Here is a 7540-nt window from a genome sequence, read left to right as displayed (position 1 = left end):
ACACGTTAAAAATATCACGTTTATTTTTCAGCAAATATACAAAAGTGAAGCTCAAGTAGTCATCTACAAACATGATAAGGTATCTTTTACTATTCCTAGTCAAGACACCATCAAATTCACATAAGTCTAAATGAATTAAATCTAGACACTCAGATTCCCTAAATACAAATTTATGAAAAGTTTTAGTTATTTTAACATGACTACGATATTCACATTTATCAAATTCATTCATGGATAGTTTAGGAACCATTTCCAACCTACTCATGCTGGTAATTATCTGTTTATGAACATGAAAAAACCTAGTGTGCCAAATATTAAAAGAACACAACATATAAACGAAATACTTAGTTTTATTCAAGTCAGATTAAGTCTAAACATTCCATTAGTTGCATAGCCTTTTCCCACAAAGACATTATTCTTTGTAAGGGTATACAAGTCAACCCCTATGGTCTGAGTAAAGACCGCCTTGTTGAGGAGATAGCCCAAGACCAGATTCTTCCTTATCTCTGGAGTGTGTAGAACTTCCATAAGAGTGAAGGTCTTTCTAGAGGTAAACTTCAGTTTCACCTTGCCGATTCCAGTAACTTTTGTTGAGTGATGATCCCCTGATAGTATATTTTTATCCTTAATTTCAGAATAAGTCTTAAATAAACTAAGATCATGATAGATATGGCGCATAGCGGCAATTTCTATCCACCACCCCTTAGAACCATCGATTACATTTACTTCTGTGATCATGGCTACTAACAGTTCTTCTGTCAGTTTCGCCTGCTTAGTAGCAGGACATCTATTCCTATAGTTCTTGGCCATATGTCCAGGTTCGTTACAGTTATAGCAAAGAAATTGTACCATTTCTCTTAAAGGGGTTTCTGCTTCTTTTGATTTTTTTGGTTGTTGGAGCTCTGATTCTGATCTTTCCTCTTAGTTCCCTTTGACTTTGGTTCAGGTTTTATCACAGTAGAGGTGGACCTTCCTAGTACGATGTTAACCTCCTCTCTTTGGTCCTGCTTGCAGGCTTCCTCCTCAATTCTTAGGCATCTTATTAGACTCTCCAAGGAGAATTCCTTGGTCTTGTGCCTTAGGGTATTTTTAAAATCCTTCCACAAGGAGGACAACTTGTCAATAATAATAGCAATTTGAAATTGCTCATCAAGAGGCATACCTTCACTTGTTATCTCATGAGTTATTTTCTGTAGTTCATGGGATTAGACCTCCATAGATTTATCATCTGTCATTTGAAACTTCAGGTAACAGTTTAATGCACATTTTTTCAAACCGGCTTCCTCGGTATTGTATTTTTTCTGCAGGGCGTCCCAAACTTCTTTTGCTATCTTCATTGTACTATAATAGTCATAGAGATCATCTGTTAGCCTGTTTAAAATAAAGTTTTTGTAAAAAAAAAATCATTTCTTCCCAAATAGTTGCTTCTTTGATTTGTTCTTCAGTAGGGTCTTCTTTTGGAACAGTTGGCTTCTCTATGGTGCAAGCATGAACAACCTTCTTGACGGTAAGGAAGAACAACATCTTCTACTTCCATTGTTTGAAGTGTAGCCCTTTGAAAGAGAAAAGACGGTTGAGATCAGAGGACATGAAGTCGGTCTGTGTTGACAAGTTCATCACGAACTATCACAAATGGATAACGTCTTAAAATTGTTCGAACAATTACACTTGTACAAGAACCAAAACCAGAATACGGTAACAAGACACAGAGTTAGATATGCTAGAGTGACTACTCGAAAACAAGAACAGAAGCGAAACATAGTGACGACGAACAGAACCTGTAAAACAGAAGCTTGGTAAAGGCTAAGTTGCGGATCTCGCTCTCTTTAAGACGTTTCACGGCTCTGCCCTTTGGCAAGTAGTTTCAGAAAGGCCATGTCGTCCCCAGGATAAAACAGCCCATACGGAAAACTTGTCTCAATTGGAACTGCACTAGAAGCCTATAGAAAAACAACACCCTACCAGAATGTGCTTGGAAATTGAAGAGTGTAAAGAATGCAGAAAATTGGAGTGAAGAAAAGACTGCGATTTTTGTTGTATTAAAACTAATGAAACTCGGCGTAATTTATAGGCCTTGAAGGCCAATGGTAACGTAAAACAAAAGAGGAGAAGAGCGCGGAACCATGGAATGTGTGAGGGCTACGCATAAGAAGCGAAGACTAAAAACCTTTTCTTCTTTTTTTTTTTTTTTAATAATATAAAAAAAAAAATAATAAAAAATTATTATTTTTATTCCTTGCCTCGCCCGTTCACAATGTCACACACGTGTGAAAAGATCATCACATATACATTTGCCTATCTCTTCACCCCTTTAAAGCATGAGTATCCCTTGAGGCCCAAACCCATAACTCAAGGTGGGGGTTTATAAAGGAGGTTCCACTTGTTAACCTTAACAATGTGGGATCTTTATTTGGAATAAAATATTAAAAAAAGTTCAACAGTCCCCCACATGAAAATTTTCATTAACAATCAACTGTTCTCGTTTAATCTTCTGCAATTTATTTATGTGTTTTTCAATTCTTGCTTAATCACCATACAAATCCCCTCTCCCATTGTTACCAAAGAATAAGAATCCCTGTTGAGACAATTCGTTCTCACTTGCCTACAAGCTCGTGAGAGTGGTTCTAAATGTATTAGTCAATTATTGAATTCTTTTTAAACTAAAAAATAAAAAATAATTGTGTGATTTAATTCCTATGGTTTATGACCCGATCTTTTGGAAGTCCTAGGCTTCAATTTTTTGCAAATATAAATAGGGAAGAGAGGAGAATCCGTTAGGAAAGGAGAAGAGAAGAAGCTGAGAAGATTGAACAAGTTGAACTAGATCAAGAGGAAAACCAAGAGTATCAACAGGATGAACTAGAAAAGATAGAAGATCCAAAAGTTGAGATGAGGCAAGTTCCAAAAAAACCATAAGGCTGCTGTTTGAGCCAGATATGACACAATAGCCATTGTGTATAGTTTATCCTGAGACTACAGTGTCGTTTGAGCTCAAAGGAAGTGCAGGGGAAGACCCTCACAAGAACTCGAAAGAAATCCACGTAGTTTGTGAATGCATGAGATCGCATGGAGTTATAGAGGAGCAACTCAATTTGGGAGCTTTTCCCTTCTAACTGAAGGATGAGACAAAGGATTGATTATATTACCAACTACTTGGATCGATTTGAACGTGGAATGGGCTTAAGAAACAATTCTTTGAAAACTACTTCCTCGCTTTAAGAGCCAATAATATCAGAAAGAAGATCTATGGGATAACCCAAGGTATTGGAGAAACACCGTTTGAGTATTAGGAAAGATATAGACAGCTGTGTGCCAGTTTCCTCCACCATCAAATATCAGACCAATTCCTGATACAGTCCTTCTACTTGGGTTTAATGATTAACAATAGAGGAACAATAGATGCAACACCAAGAGGTACTCTTACAGACAAAATTGATGCAGAGACTACAACAGGAGGTGCAGCCTACACCTATCCCCATACTCCTCCATTCTTTTATTCACAAAAAAAAAAAATTAAAAAATCATTTAAAAAATTATGCCATATGGCAAAATCCCTTTAAGTGTTGGTTGGGCTACACAACAAATGGGTGTAGCTGGATTACACCACGTTTTTTTTTTCTTTTGAGAAGGGGAACGATTAGGTGCAGCCTAGGCTAAACCTATCGCGATACTCCCCCTTTCTTGTACAAAAAATAATAATTTTAAAAAAGAATTGTACCACATGGCACAATGCAATTGGGTGTTGGCTAACTAGCCCAATAGATAGGTGAAGGCCGACTGCACAAGTTTTTTTTTTCTTTTAGAAGGGGAATGATTAAGTGCAGTCTAGGTTGTATCTATCCCCATACTCCCCTTTCTCTTACTCACAAAAAATAAATAAATAGATCATTGAAAAATTATTTCAAATGGTAAAATTGTTGAAAATATTTACAATATAGCAGAATTTTAGAACTGTCAATGATAGACGCTGATAGACACTGATAGACTTCTATCAGTGATATTGATAGACACTGATAGAAGTATATCAGTGTCTATCAGCGTCTATCATTGATAGTTCTAAAATTTTGCTATACCTTGTAAATATTTTGGTTTATTTTTCTATATTTAAAAACAGTCCTAGATCACTTTTTTTTTTAATTGCCACATGGCACAATCCCATTGGCTGTTAGTGATTAGTAAAGAAAGCCAATCACGGGCTTTATAGGAACATGCTCGAGTTCGATTTGTCCAAATGTAGTTGGGTGCGAACATACAATATGTTCATAATCCTAAAAGAGTTATGTTTTTATACCATTTTTGATAAATTAAGTTTGTTGTAATAATGTTGTTTCGATGGCAACTTTAGTACTCTTTACTAAACACTCAAAAGATTTCAAGAAACGAGTAGATATGAGAAAAAGATTTGACAAGCTTGTGAATGCAATTACGACAATTCTAGAACCCATGTAGCAGATTAAGAAATAATAGAAATAATGATACAAAGAAGCATCGATCATCTCCGTGCAGTTTTCAAATTATGCAAAGAATTAGTAGTTGCCCTCCTTGTCTCGCCCATTTTTATTCATAAATCTTGATATATAATTTTTTCCACGCAGTCCCATAAATTTACTTGCTTGTTTGTTTATGATGCCATTTAATTTTCTTAACTTTTACGTGCTAGTTACTGGATGGTTCGTCGGATGGTTCATCGTTGTATAGACTTGTAATCGACGCAAAGATTGATGACGAGAGGATGGAAAATCATTGAATTGCATGGATTTCGTAAGTAGAATAATTATAACCAGACGTGACCTTGACCTTGATGAGATCAAAGACAAGTTCAAAGAGATCATTAGAATTTCACTACAAGAACACGTTGAATTTTCATACAAAGAAAATTATAAGGATTTGGTGCTTAAACTATTGTCGAATGAAAATATCCTTTTTTCAAGACAAATATGGTAAGCTGAATTTGCTTTATCATTTGTTTCTTCCATTGATTTTATTTATTGTTCAAGTTTTGTTTATGTACTTTGCTAAAAAAGAAAAAGAAAGAAACTTGTTTGGGCAGGGTGCTTTTAGTAGCTCAATGTTTACAATTTTTTACTGAGGCATCTTGCAGTAAAAATGACAGTTTTTTTTTTTTTTAATTTCTTTTCAAAAAGCACAAGTGCATGACCAATGATGGATCCAACTGCTCTCAACAAATGAAGTTTTTTCTTTCTAAAAGGGAATGATTAGGTGCAGCCTATACTCATACTCTTCCTTTCTTTTACTCACTAAAAAATCTTTAAAAGATAATTTCTTAAAAAATTGTGTCATGTGGCGCAACCCATTGGGTGTTGGTGGTGCTACACACAAGCTACACCTAATTTTTTTTCCTCTCGTAATGGAATGATTAGGTGCAGCAAGATTGCCCTTTCCCCCATACTCTATTTTTTTTTACAATCATTTTTTTTAAAAAAAAATTGTGTCATATGGTACAATCCCATTGGGAGTTGACCAAGCTGCCCAACAGATGGTGCAACCCGGCTATACTCAAATTTTTTTCTTTCATAAAGGAAATGAATAGGTGCAGCCATACTCCCATTTCTTTTACTCACAAAATTTTAAAAAAAAACATTTAAAAAAAAGTGTCACGTGGCACAAGTTCATTGGATGTTGGCTGATCTACACAGTAGATAAGTGTAGCTCGACTAAACCTAAGTTTTTTCTTTCTAGAATGATTAGGTTCGTCGTTATCTGGCTTGTAATCGATGTAAGATTGATGATGACGAGGATGGAGAATCATTGAATTACATGACTTTTATAAATAGAATAATAATCATAACTAGATATGATCAAATCACTATAATTTCACTACAAGCACACGTTGAATTTTCATGCAAAGGAAATTATAAAGATTTCTTGCTCAAACTATCATGGAATGAAAATATCATTTTCTGAGGACAAATAACCTGAAGCTGCTTTATCATTTGTTTCTTCCATTGAATTCAAGTTTTGTTTGTGTACTTTGCTGAAAAAGAAAAAGAAGAAAATTTGTTTGGGCGAAGTATTTTTTGGTAACTCAATGTTTACCCTTTTCTTTTTTTTTTTTTTTTTTTTTTATCGAGGCATCTTGAAGTTAAGTTATTTTTCTTTTCAGGTTGGGAACAATTTCTTTTTTTTTTTTTTTAATAAAATTTGAATAAAAGTGAGAAGCTCTCAAGTTGAAGTTGCACACTCCTGCAGAACTACCACTCCTAAATATTTCTCTATCTTATTTTTCTAATTATTTTTTTAGAACTACAACTTTTTTAAATTATGTCTATAATTTTGAACAAATTTTCAAATTGGGTTAGACATTGATATTTTATTTTGTCCCCATCTCCAATATCCGAGTGTCGGACACTCCAGAAAGAGAATGATTAGGTGCAACCTATTCTCTATTTCTTTTACTCACACACAAAAAAAAATCACTTAAAAAAATTCATGGCACAATTACATTGGGTGTTGTCCAAGTTGCATAAAAGATAGGTGCAACCCAATTGCACCTAAGTTCTTTTCCTAAATGTGTTTGTACTCTTTTTTTTCCCCTTTTTTAAAATAAATGACTTTGTACTTTATTATTTCACTTTTTAAACCTTTCTTTAAATTTCATTTTCTTATATGTGTTTATATATTATTGTGATAGATCGTGGAAGACTGCGATAGACATTTATCGCAGTCTATCACTGATAGATAATGATACTTTGTTATATTAATAAATAAATTAGCTCATTTTTCAAACCAACCATTTACCTACTAGAATTTAGACATATTAAAAAATTTTAATAATTAATTATTTTATAAGACACACACAAGATTTAATGTCAATGTTTACGATGCATCAAATTTACGAAAATGTTGGAATTATCAAGATCATGATAATGGAAATATCGATTTACCTAAAACTTAAATCATAAACCAAAACTTTCCTTTCTAAAGAAATTAAATTTTAAAAAAACTACAAAAGAATCAATATTTATTTTTAACCTCATTCAAACTTTTTCCATTAAATTTTCACATCATTTTACCTAAAATTGAATTAATGTGAGTTTTTTTTTTCTTTTACCATCCAAAATTTTCATTTTGACATCATTTCACCCTCAAAATATTTAATTATATTACTTTATAATTATTTTTCTATTCTTTAAAAAAAATTATACTTTTGTGTCGAAATTTACATACACATTTACAATATACATTTGAATGTTGTATTATTTTATAGAAATGATAATTAAAAATAGTTAACTATAGTCTAGTTAAGCCAAAATCAAAGTTTCGTTAACTAATTATCACAATTTCTATCAATTTCCATAAAGATTCCTAATATTTCTATTGATATTTCCATAAAATCAGAACCTCGATATTTCGAACCTTTGAATAATAATGCAAAAAAAGAGGTCGGTGTTAAAAGTATAGGTGGCAGCTGGAAATTGGATTAAATGCTAATAAATCCTAAGCACAAATAAGCTGGTGAGATTACCAACTCTTAAACAACCCTTTAATTTTACGCCATCCGAAAGGTTAAAAAACCATG

At 33.2% G+C, this 7540-nt stretch overlaps 1 pseudogene; it reads left to right on the top strand.

Annotated features, from left to right (window-relative positions):
- The first annotated feature begins 4144 nt into the window (after positions 1-4144).
- Positions 4145-4944, top strand: LOC120081051 (annotated as a pseudogene).
- Positions 4945-7540: the final 2596 nt, after the last annotated feature.

This window comes from Benincasa hispida, chromosome 7 (assembly GCF_009727055.1).
Source record: "Benincasa hispida cultivar B227 chromosome 7, ASM972705v1, whole genome shotgun sequence".
Classification (NCBI taxonomy): Eukaryota; Viridiplantae; Streptophyta; class Magnoliopsida; order Cucurbitales; family Cucurbitaceae; genus Benincasa; species Benincasa hispida.
This window is presented reverse-complemented; position numbering and strand designations above follow the sequence as displayed.